The sequence below is a fragment of the Pinus tabuliformis genome, chromosome 8, assembly GCF_031772625.1.
Source record: "Pinus tabuliformis cultivar Carrire ecotype Pingquan chromosome 8, CPIR1, whole genome shotgun sequence".
NCBI classification, from domain to species: domain Eukaryota; kingdom Viridiplantae; phylum Streptophyta; class Pinopsida; order Pinales; family Pinaceae; genus Pinus; species Pinus tabuliformis.
Window position 1 is genome coordinate 1,879,855,943 of NC_142294.1, and position 12,724 is coordinate 1,879,868,666.

Sequence of the window (12,724 nt, forward strand, 5' to 3'; positions counted from 1 at the left end):
ATTCCTCACCAAGCTAAGGAAATACCTCAGCAGGATGAAGAAATCCCTCAGCAAACAGAGAATATTCCAGTGCAAATTCCCGAAGAAATCCCTCAGCAAACAGAGAATATTCTAGAGAAAATTCCCGAAGAAATCCCTCAACAAACAGAGAATATTCTAGAGAAAATTCCCAAAGAAATCCTCCAGAAAACACCCCGAGAAGTTGCTGAAAATGTACAATCAGCAGTAGAAATACCCACAGAAACAACTCCATCCCCCAATAAAACCGACCCATCTGTTCCTATACTTGGTATTTCTACCGATGACTAAGATGATAACATCCCTATTACCCTTCTCAAATGAAAAATACAGTAGAAAAAGGAAACCCCACCAAAAAGAAGAAGAACTAGGGCTTCGGCTAAAGCAGCTGCTATTTCTGCCACTGCCCCTATTTTAAAGAAAGCTAGCCTGAGAAGAAAAATTTCTGAATTCCCTGCTTCTCTACCCAAGCAAAGGACTCGGTCATCTGTAATAGCTGAATCCCCTAGCCACACCCTCCCCAGCTCCCCACCCATCATATTAAAACCCCGTACTCCCACCAGCCCTGGAAATTCCTCTCCCTCACCCTCTGGGGCTGAGATGCAGAGTGTTCACAGTGTCGTGACATTATCTTTTGAGGCAGCTGTCACACAAGAACCAGCTGCCGACACCCAAGGTAATATTGATCAAGTGGCTGCAACACAAGAAACAGCCACTACCCCACCAGGTGACACACAAGAACCACCTGTTGGGGGTATAAATGTTCAGATCAATGTTGAAACACAACCTCTACCTCCACTGGAACCTGCCGCTCCACAAGCTCAGCCTACCATATCTGCCCTGCAAGAAGAAATTGAATTTCTGAAATCCCAAATTCATGACTATTAGGAGGAAATAATAAGGGTCAAAGAAGCTTATCAAAATGAACGTAACCTGCACATTTTAGCACGAGTAGCATCTGTAGCGGAGAAGAGTAAGGAGAATGAATATATGTGCGCCAATTGTGGTGAGATATATACTCAAGCAGGATACAAGGTAGTTGCAAAACTAATGATTGAAGTCATTCCAGAACCTTCTGCTCTTGTAGTTGAAACGAAAGAACCTATTGTTACACAAACTGTAGAAACAAAAACAGAACCACTGCAACCCTCTGCTGAAACAGAAGAACTTGCTGCAACACAAGAACCAGTAGGTTCTCCAGAAAATGTACAGGAGCAAACAGAAGAACTTGCTGTAACATAAGAACCAGTAGGTTCTCCAGAAACCATGCAGGAGCAAACAGAAGAACTTGCTGCAACACAAGAACTAGTAGTTTCTCCATAAACTGTACAGGAGCAAACAGAAGAACTTGCTGCAACACAAGAACCAGCAAGTTCTCCAAAAACTATACAGGTGGAAACAGAACAACTTGCTGTAACACAAGAACCAGCAGGATCTCCAAAAAGTGTGAAGAAAGAACTAGAAGGATTTTTTGTAACACAGGAATCAGCAACAAATGAAGAAAAAGACATAAAGTCACCACGGCCTACCCAAACTGTTGTGAAAAAAGAAAAAGAAGCATTGGTTGTAACACAGGAATCAGCAGGAAATGAAGAAAAAGACATAAAGTCACCACGGCCTACCCAAACTGTTGTGAAAAAAGAAAAAGAAGCATTGGTTGTAACACAGGAATCAGCAGGAAATGAAGAAAAAGGCATAAAGTCACCACGGCCTACCCAAACTGTTGTGGAAAAAGAAAAAGAAGTATTGGTTGTAACACAGGAATCAGGAGGAAATGGCGAAGAAGACATAAAGTCACCCCGGCTTACCCAAGCTGAACAAGAAGAAGAAACATTGACTGGAAATGAAAAAGAAGACATCGAATCACCCCGGCCTACTCCAATTATCACAGAGCAGAAAATTCTTGTTGATGCCTTTACACAAACTGAACCTCCCACTGTCAGTGATGCATGCATAGAGACCGCTAGTTTTCAAGAATTAAAAGAAGAATGGTGGAGAGAATATGAGATGTCACAAGGGAAAGCATTCCAAAAGAAAAAGGGACTCTGGTTCAGTTATGCATATAAGAATTGGGAAGCACTTGAGCAGTCTAGAGCTCAGTACAAAGAAATTAAGAAACTAAAAGCTAGACTGTCCCAGATTTTTGAGTTAGTTCAAAGAATACTTGCTACAAGAAAACCCTCTTTCAACTATGCAACATTTTTGAGGGAACGACTGACATTCTTACAGATAAAGGCAGTTAGAGATGGTAGACCTTATCAGGTGATTACATCAGAACAATTTATTGAAACCTTTGCAGAGGCACCCAAAAATGATCAGAATTTGTTGTGTAAGCTTTATCTCCACAATGAAGCCATGTACGAAGAGAGAAACATGAATACACTCCCTCTTGTTGGCGACATACAGCTCAGAGCTTTCATTTCCTTTCTAGCCAACCAACTCACTTGGCAAAACGTCTTCATCTCAGCACAACATAATGAACAGAACTGCCTCCTTTGGATTAGGGCTGAACCTCAAAATGCAGCTACTTTCATTGCACAACACCAAAGAATGTTAAGTGAACCTGGAATGATTGATCACATTAGGCAACTACAAGCAGTGGTCTTGCGAGATTGCCAACACTATGTCAGAACAAAGGCACCTTTGGTTATTAAGGCCAACAACATATTCTGGGAAAACTGTCCCAAGGAAAGGAAGGAGTATCATCCCTATAATCCACCTAATCTACAGGCAACAATTTCAAGGGTACCTTACTATGTTAGATGTATGGAACAATGTGATGAAAAATGGATTGGCTACAGATTTAAATTTCCCCTTTTATGGTTATCTGGTCAGCAATATAAGGGTCAGTTTGGATTATCCAAAAAGGAAGAGGTGACAGCATGGATGCAACTACAGACTGTCTATCGGTTCAGAGACAAGTTTGATAACACCTTCTATAGCTACTGTCTTAGTAATTTACACTGATCATCCCAGTACTCCGACTCAGATTCAGAATAAGCATTGCATGAGGACATGCAACCATTCCAGTTGGGGGGGATGTTAGGACTCCAAATTGACCATTTTTGACCTTGTATTTTTGCTATAATATTACCCTTTTTCAGTTCATAAGTTGAAAGCTTTGATTATATAATGACCCAATCTTTCCAAGGTATGAAGTAACTCTCCGCATTACTATATGTTTAATTATTCATTACATATTCATGTTATCTTTATAATTATCTTTGGAGAAGTTAACCAAGTTGCTAAATAACTGCTGAATTGTCTAAAGTCTGCAGAAATTATAATTAGCAGTTGCTGCAACACCAGAAACAGCAACTACGCAGTTGCTGCAACACCAGAAACAACAACTACGCAGTCGCTGCAACACCAGCAACAGCAACTATCTAAAGCAGGGAAAACGTTACACCGGAAAAAACAAACAACAACTATCAGAAGTTCGGCCGAGTTCCATGCTGACACAACACGACCAGCAACTGTCCAGAAAAGGTAAAACACGGTTACAGTTGCTAAAACATCAGGAACAACATGAGTTTACTAAATCAGCAACAATGAAGCGGCAAAGGACAGTACGAGGATTCCAAGAAGACGGTTGAAGTTTGTTTACCAGCTGTGTAACAGTAAGAGACCAAGAAGGAATACATAGTCACACTGTTGTAACGGCATCCTATAACAAGGATGGATTTCTTATTTTTGAAAAAAAGGTTTAACTGAATGAACTATGACGGTCTATTGTAATAGATTTCTCCTCTATAAAGAGGAGACATCTACAGTAGAAAGAGGGGGGGGGAAGAAAACAAGTTGTAAGGGAAATTTTGAAAGACAAACAGCAAGTCTGAATTTTTATTGTAACTGGACCTTTTGGCAGATGAATAGAAGATTGTTTTGAGCACCTAATCCAGCATTTGTGTTCTGGGGAATCTTGTGAGAGGGACAGGGCCCACCTTCTTCACAAGATTCACCCATTTATTTCCTGTCAGTGTGTAAGTGTGTTTGGTAATTTCCTTTTTGCTGGTACTCTGTTTGGATTCTGTAGCATTACCTCTGATAATTTCCTTTTTGCTGGTACTCTGTTTTGTTAATCGCTTGATGCTGTAAAAGAATACTTCACCGGTGAATTAGAATTGCAGTGTGTATTAGCAATCTGGTTACAGGGGCAGGTGCTGAACATCCTTACCCTGAGGATAGGGTCCTGGTCCTCTGCTAACAGAGCAGCCATTACTTCTCTTTTCAGATTTGTATTCTTAGTTAACTGCTTTCATTTTATCTTTGCAATATACTGTTATAACATAGAGTAAGGAGTTTTGACAGAAACATAATCGTGTATACTACAGCTTTTAATGCTTTTAGAATTAAGTACAAACAGTACGCGGTCACCTTTGAAATAAAAGGACTTTCCCAGGTTGACAAATCAGGAACTGACTGCGCCATCAGGTTCGTGTCACCAAGAGGTGTAGGATTGACATAAAGTTTGTCCAATTTGGACACTGCAAAAATTTCACCCTCTTGAGAATTTCGTCCAATCATGGTTCCCCTACCTCTTCTTTGGGCTCATGGTTCCACCTATAATAAATTAATTAAGAAATTTGTGACTCAATTTTCGTGCATGCTCTTGGCTCCTCCATCCCCTGGGCACATTGACAAATGAGTTTATATAACTTTTTTGGGCGGATATTACAATGAAATGGCCATTGGCCCAGCGGTAAAATTATGAATTATAATGAGGAGGTCGGGTGGTCAAACCCCGACCCCCCCCATATTTACATGCCCTTTAGTTTTTTGAAAAACCCCATTAATGTGTTTTTGGGGGTTGGGTTGGCATTTAGCGGCCGGCCCCTTAGCTTTCACGGATATGTTGTATGGCATGCTATTTTGGACTGGGTTGTTGGCGCGTTTAATGGTGGTGCGTTGGTTTATTGGCTGGGCCACCCGTGGTGTGGGCTGACCACATGGCCGGGCGGGTTCAATTCCCACTGGCCCATTTTTATTTATGGCATGTATGAGTGTGGTTGGGCGTGGGTTGGGTCCATCGAAGGTGGCCCGCCCACTGCCTGTAGTTATGTTGTATTAATGGGAGTTAGTTGGAGGGCTTGGCGGGGTAATGGTCGTCGAGTGACATTTAAATTTAACTTTGTTGTTATGTGGTTGAGGGAGGGCTAGCAGGGGTCATGGCCCGTCAGCCTATAATTTTTTATTTATTTATTTATTGATATGTGTTGGTCGTTGGGGGGGGTGGTGGGGTTGTTGGCTCGCCACCCCATAGTATATATATATATATATATATATATATATATATATATGTATGTATATATATATATATATATATATATATGTATATATATATATATATATATATATATATATATATATATATATATGTATATATATATATATGTATATATATATATATGTATATATATATATATGTATGTATATATATGTATGTATATATATGTATGTATATATATGTATGTATATATATGTATGTATATATATATATGTATATATATATATATATATATATATATATATATATATATATATATATATATATATATATATATATATATATATATATATATATATATATATATATATATATATATATATATATATATATATATATATTCATTGAAATAGAACACATTTTTTCGAATTTGTCTAATATAGGGGATATTAGACAAATTAACGATCCAACAAATTTTCCTACTTTTGGGAGCTAGGTTTCATGCCCCGGGGTTGGTCAAATTGTAGGACACTTAAACCTGGCGCATAACCCAACTTTGACCAAAACTTTGACTGGCTCGTTCTCCCTCATACGAGCTCAGATTGACGAACCGTTCACATCGCTACGATCATGACTACAAGATCTACGCTCTGGTCCTAGTTTTAAATAATTTTGATCACTTTGATTTTTGAGCTTCCATAAGCCCTCTTTGTCCTGTGTGTGTCCTTGGAACCACCTGGATCATGAAGATATTGAAACACATAATCATCACAGATATGAACAATCATAAGAGAAAAGGAATAAGCTCTTTATTAATGTAGAAGGAAGAGTATCACCCAATACAGTTCAATCCTGTGGCACTCGTCCAGCTTCAGTTCAACCCTTGCCACATCAAAAGCTCAACACTACAGTAGCATAACATTCCTTAACATAAACTCAATCCTCAAACCAACAAAATTTCCTTACAAACTTCAGATTCTAGCCCCTTGATCACTATGATGAGTGCTCAATTTATAGGAAATGGAGGTGGTTTTGTCATAAATGAGGGTATTGAATTGATTTCTAATCTTGGAGTTAGTTTCCATGGAGTAAGGGATGAGAGGATAGGAGGTTAATGGATCGTTAGCCTATCCAATTTCGAGCTCATGGGAGGGGATAAGAGATCAAAAACTTCTAGAGTCATCTAGAACAAAGGAATATTTCCAGAACGCTATGCAAATTTGACTCAATCTCACCCAGCGCAAGCTAAAGGGGATCTAAGTGCACTGCAGTGCCGGCCACAGTGGGCCTACCTGCTCTGCACCGCACTGTCTCAAGGCTTGAGTTGTGCTGGTGTCCCAAGGAGGCATTTCAGGAAGGCATCCAACCATGAAACTTTCATAGAAGGAGGCATTCAATGAGTTGACTTCTATAGGGCATGTAACAACTGAATTAGGGTTTGATGAGCCCTAAAAGTACTAATCTAATTTTTGGGAGAATAGACCTGGAATAAGTATACACCTATAACTTTGATACCATGTTAGAGACAAAAATGGCAAAGACAGAATAGGAAGGATAATCATTATATGCATCTCTTATTCTCAGGATATGCATTTATAATACATTGGAGTGACTATTGGATTCATATTCCAACGTCTATTATACTCCCTTTGACTATTCAGCTCCCACACCTTAACCCTTAGTGGATCAGGTCTCCAACAATTTTCAATTTATAGTTTCTAACTTCTTTTAAGCTTAAAAAACAAAGATCCTATGGTGAAAATAGGTGAAAGGATTTTACCGAAAAAGAAAATATTGATTAATATGGTTCAATGATGAAGCCCTATGGTCTCATCTAATTAAAATTCTAAGAAAGACCTACTTCAACATGAATACAAAATATGAAAAGTGGCTCCATTCATTTGGGTAATTAAAGGATAGATATTGAAATATATCAATAATGATGAATATTATATCCATTTGTACCATAAAGTAGACAATGAAGAATATTACATACATTTGTATGACAAAGAAGAATAATTAAATACAACATCTAACCATGTGTCAAGTGCAGTTGCTCAAAATTGTAACTTGAAGTCAATCCATACATGTGAAAGGAAGGTGCAAAACTTAGCTACTAGAAAAATATAATGAATTAAAAAAAAACAACGAAATGACTAAATTCTTCTGCATAATGATGATGTGTTGTGATTATAAATAATTTAAAAAAAATAAAACGAAAAAAATCCCATAAACTAATTGAACTACAAATATTCTCAAGTAATAACACATTGCCCTCATTGTTAGAATATGTTCTTCAAGTGAATATTTCTAGATGGGAATTGAGAACAATTCTTAGTTATGCAATGATGTGCATGATAGAGTTAGGTTTTAATATCATGACTATATATTATATTATCGACACAAATACAAGTAGGTGCAATGCCGCTATGCACTTTTCCTCGACGTTTATGAGTGGTAGGGTGCTAAGTGCTTTCCAATGTTCAAATCCTTAACTTCAATGATTTTTCCAGGTGCAATGGTGCCATATTTCTACTCCTTTGCATCCTATTGTAATGAGAATAAAAGTGTAGCTTTTCATGTTATAGAGGTTTTTGGGTTTCTAGGTTATGGGGCATTTAGAGGATGTTCCATTCCCATACATCTTGTTTTTGGGTATGTGTTATATTCTCTCCAAAACTAGCCCCACACAATATTGTTATGTTGTGGCGGGCGCAAGGGTGCAGTTGTCGCCTTGTTGAGGGATTTGCATAGGGACAGTAGCCTCCATGCATGGGGTTCACGGTAGTGCCTTGGATTTTTTTTATAGGTGGACCCAATAATGGTTGGGAAAGCCCAAGGATGGTGGGAAACCCTACCCATAGTTTTGTGCATGGATTTTGCACAAGGTTTTGGGCATGGTGGATTTTCCCATGGTATTTTATAGATCCATTCAAGGGAGTTATGGTTACGATCAAATCTAGGGTTAATGGAATAGGGTTTACAAATGCTTCATCATGTATATAATGTACTAGAAAAATTAAAAGAATATAATGAGATATCAATTTTGTTTTCTCGGTTTTAGGTTCTAGGAGAAAAACCCTATGTATGTATTTTATGTTCTCGCCATTATATATTTTTCTATTTTTAAGAATTTGTTTGCAGGTAACTTTTGCACAATGTTAAAACCTACACTTGTTACAATAAGCACAAAAGTTTAGCTTTGTCACACTATAGATATTATTGGGTTTCTAGGTTCTTAGGTATTTGAATGATTTGCCAGCTCAATTGATGATGACATGGAATTATTTATTGGAAAAAGCATTATAACACCAAATTTAGAGTAGCTCAAGGGATTATTTACCATCATATCATTGTTTGGTGTATTGAGGACAGAAAAAAATTATTGGATGAAATTTAATTTCAAAGTTCCAAGAATATACATGGTGACATGGAAATTTTCTTGCAATGGGTATTCCATTTTCAAACATATATCACAAAATTACTTGTGTGAGACAAGAGAGAGTGACAAGGAGTGTACAAGAGATTTCATTTCAAATACAACAGAAGAAGTATATAAATAATTTTAGAATGATCTCATTATATATGATGTAAGTAATAATAAAATAAAATAAAGTTTCAATATGCATAAAACATGGGAGGTAGATCAAATGAAATAATGCAACACGTAGAGAAAATTAATTAGAGGGGAAATGAATGCTTCCTTAGGGTGTTTATTTCCACAATTTATTGGGTTCAATAGATAAAGAATTTTAACAACAGAATCTTGGTTAAAGAGTTGGTTAAGAATGGCACATTTGCAAAGAGGTGGATAATGAATATGGTCAAAATCTACTAGTTTTCTTGCCAAATGTAAGGCATCCATCCTCCTTATTATCATCATCTTATGGGTTTCTAGTTCCACCTTTATTCTACATAAATCCTATTATTTTTAGCTTCCTTCATTTTATTACAAGAGATAAATCAAGGTACCAAATATTTTATAGGTATTAAAGGATGTAAAATATAACATATAGTACAAATATGGGGATTTCTTATAGGAAAGATGTATTTGGGGGTTCGCAAGAATGAGGAGGAATGATGGATTTCAAAAAGAATATTCTTGAGAGATATATACTATGACATTAAGTATATAGCTTGGTCTTTTCCTTATGTGTTTCACATATACATTCCATTCATTCAATTTTCCTACCTACCAATCATAAATCCCGTACTCTCAAATATTTTTATGTTAAGCTTGGTAGTACCTCTTTTTTCTATTGATTTAATAGGAAGTTACAACTAGTCTTAAAGATATTTAGGTGGCCCCAACATTTTGTTATGAAACCAGCTCAAAAAAGATAGAAAAGATAGATCAACGCCTTATAATTTATCCCCTTCGAGGGCGCAACCTCCTTTATATTACACAAATTAACAATTCTTGGATGATATAAATGAGAAGACCTTCTTTCTATATATAGGAGTTTAAGGGGTCTTAATATAATCAGAGCCAACATAACAATAATAATTTAAGGGCACAATAATAACAATAGTGGGCTTCTATGGGGCACAATAGTAACAATAGGGGGACTACATGGGTACAAAAATATAATAGGGGGTTGTACTAATAACAATAAGGGGTTACACTAGTAGTATATGGGCCTAACATACCCCTCTCCTTAAAAAAGTGTTGTCCTCAATGCTTGAGTAGTTCTTGATGCTTCTGTATAAAATTCTTGTCCTCTCATGTGGAATCTTCAGCGGATAAGTTCTTCCACTTGATCAGATACTCTGAAATTGATTGATTTCGTAGCTGTCGGGTTCTTATTTCTATGACTGCTCCAGGTTCCAATATGATTTTTCCTTCCTCTTCAAGTTTTGGCCATATTGTTTGAATTGGGATCTTCTGCAACTTTTGAATGAGTGACCACACTTATTCATCCTTCTTCCATTCATCCCTTGCTTCATTTATCCAATCTGGTTGGATAATAGAAATAGCACAAAACAATGCTACCACATCCTCATCCTTTCTTGACAGTGCATCTGCAACAAAATTTTGCTTCCCTTTTCTATAGATAATGTCAAAGTCATAACCCAACATATTTGTGACCCATTTTTTTTGTTCTTCTAAAGATAATATTTGTTCTAAAAAATATTTAAGACTATCATGATCCTTTTTTACCTTGAAGTGTCTTCCCATTGGGTAAGGTCACCATTTCTTAAGTGCATGTAGTATTGCCAACATTTCCATTCCATAAATAGCTTGCTTGAGATGTAGCCATAAAAATACCCAATCACCAACATCAAAACATTTTTCACTGCGATGTTGATCTACCTGTTGTTTCATTCGATTCTACACCAAAGTGGCGTTATCCTTTAAAAGTTGGAGAACTTGTTGTTGATGCTCGATGTGATATTTCACTGCTTGAACCTCTTTCTTCTTGATATGTCCTTCTATCGTTAGAGTTTGAGGAGTGGTAATTTCTTCCAATGCTGTACAAGATATCGTCAGATTCATTTCTTGATGCTCGATATGATCTTTCACTTCTTGAACACTTTTCTTCTTGCTATGTCCTTTTATCTTGATAGTTTCAGGAGTGGTAATTCCAGCCAATGCATTACAAGATATGATTGGATTCATTTCTTCTTTCTCAATGTGATATTTCACTTCTTGAACCTTTTTCTTCTTGATATGTCCTTCTATCTTGAGAGTTTGAGGAGTGGTAATTCTTTCCAATGCTTTACAAGATATGTTTGGATTCATTTCTTATTTCTTAGGGGTTGGGTCCTTGTGCATATCCTCTTCTTTTGATGTTTCTTGATCATTTTCTTCCTCCTCTTCATACTCTAAGTAAAATAATTTCTTCTTAGCACACTTATGACCTTTAGTGCATTTGCTATCACAATTGTAACAAAGCCCTTTTTTTCTTTTTTATTCCAATTTTTGTGGTTTAACCCTTGTAGGTTGTAGAAGGCTAGGAGAAACAACACTTCCATTATTATAGTTGTGAGGGGTACACTTCCTTGTTTCCATAATTTTGCTTTCCACTTTGTAACAAAGCCCTTTTTCTCTTTTCAATTGTTGTGGTGTTTCTCTAAAGAAGGTGTTGCTCTTTGTATCCTCATAATGTTCTATCATTTCCTCCATGAAAATTGACCACGTAACAAGTTGTTTACGAGAACAAATCCCTTTATACCATAAAAATTGATCCGGTTCTAAATATGAAGATGTAATACATACCTTTTGTAATAGTGGTACACCATGTAGATCAAAATATTGCTCCATCTGAAGTATCCAATTTACCGGATCCTTGCCATCAAACTTCCTCATATCGTCTTTTATTGATTTTAAGAGCTCGATCTTGAAATGAATATAACTCTACAATTTCGATTCTTCCAGTTCTGAAATTGCGACCTGCAGTAGCCCTCTGCGTCCTCTTTCCAATGCCACCAATCTAATCGAATTTAGATTCTCCAAGAAAGAGTTATGCACAATCTCCCAAGATGACCTGATTATATACCTTTTCAGAAGAATGAACTTGTATGAAGTGCAACGTGTCACTATTTTGACCTTAGGATCTAAAAATATACGCTCGAAACTATAGTCCATCATTTTTCTATAACTTCTTACGAAATTTCAATATGATGCTCAAAACAAAAGTTATGACTATTTTCCCTAGGTCACCTGTTTGGAATGTAATTCAGGAGTATGCAAAAGGGCCAACTTCCTCAGATCATATCTCCAAAAATATAGCGTGAAAAGCTCTAAAATTTGGACCTGTGGTTCAGAACGATTTCAGTCCAAATGGGTTTTTTTAGCGTCTGAAACGTTTCAGAAAAAAGTCATAGCGAAAATGCCACGATGACCTATTTGGAGCAGTGAAACCATAGAATTCAAAGCTCTGATACCAAATGTTATGAAACCAGCTCACAAAAATATAGAAAATATAGATCAACGCCTTAGAAATAAGCCTCTTTGAGGGGGAAACCTCCTTTACCTTACACCAATGAACAATTCTTAGATGATTCAAATGACAAGACCTCCTTTCTATATATAGGAGTCTAAGAGTTCATAATATAACCAGAGGCGACATAACAATAATAATATATGGGCACAATAATAACAATATGGGGACTACATGGGTACAACAATATAATAAGGGGGTTGTACTAATAACAATAAGGGGTTACACTAGTAGTATAGGGGCCTAACAAATTCCCTGTGGGAAACCAAGTATGATGGACACCTAATGGCATGGTATTCCATCCAAAAATGATAAGTATTGAGTCTTTCTAACCACGCAATATATGACTGTATGTCTATGCTTATCCTGATATCTACTTGCCTACTAGCATAATTGTCTATACATTGAAAACTAAAATATATCCGCATAAAAAAACTAGAGAAAGAGACATCATACTAACTAATCTACTTCCTCAGCTGAAGTAGACTCCATTGGTTCTAGGACTTTTGCATTAGACCCTGGGAGTTTTGTCAAA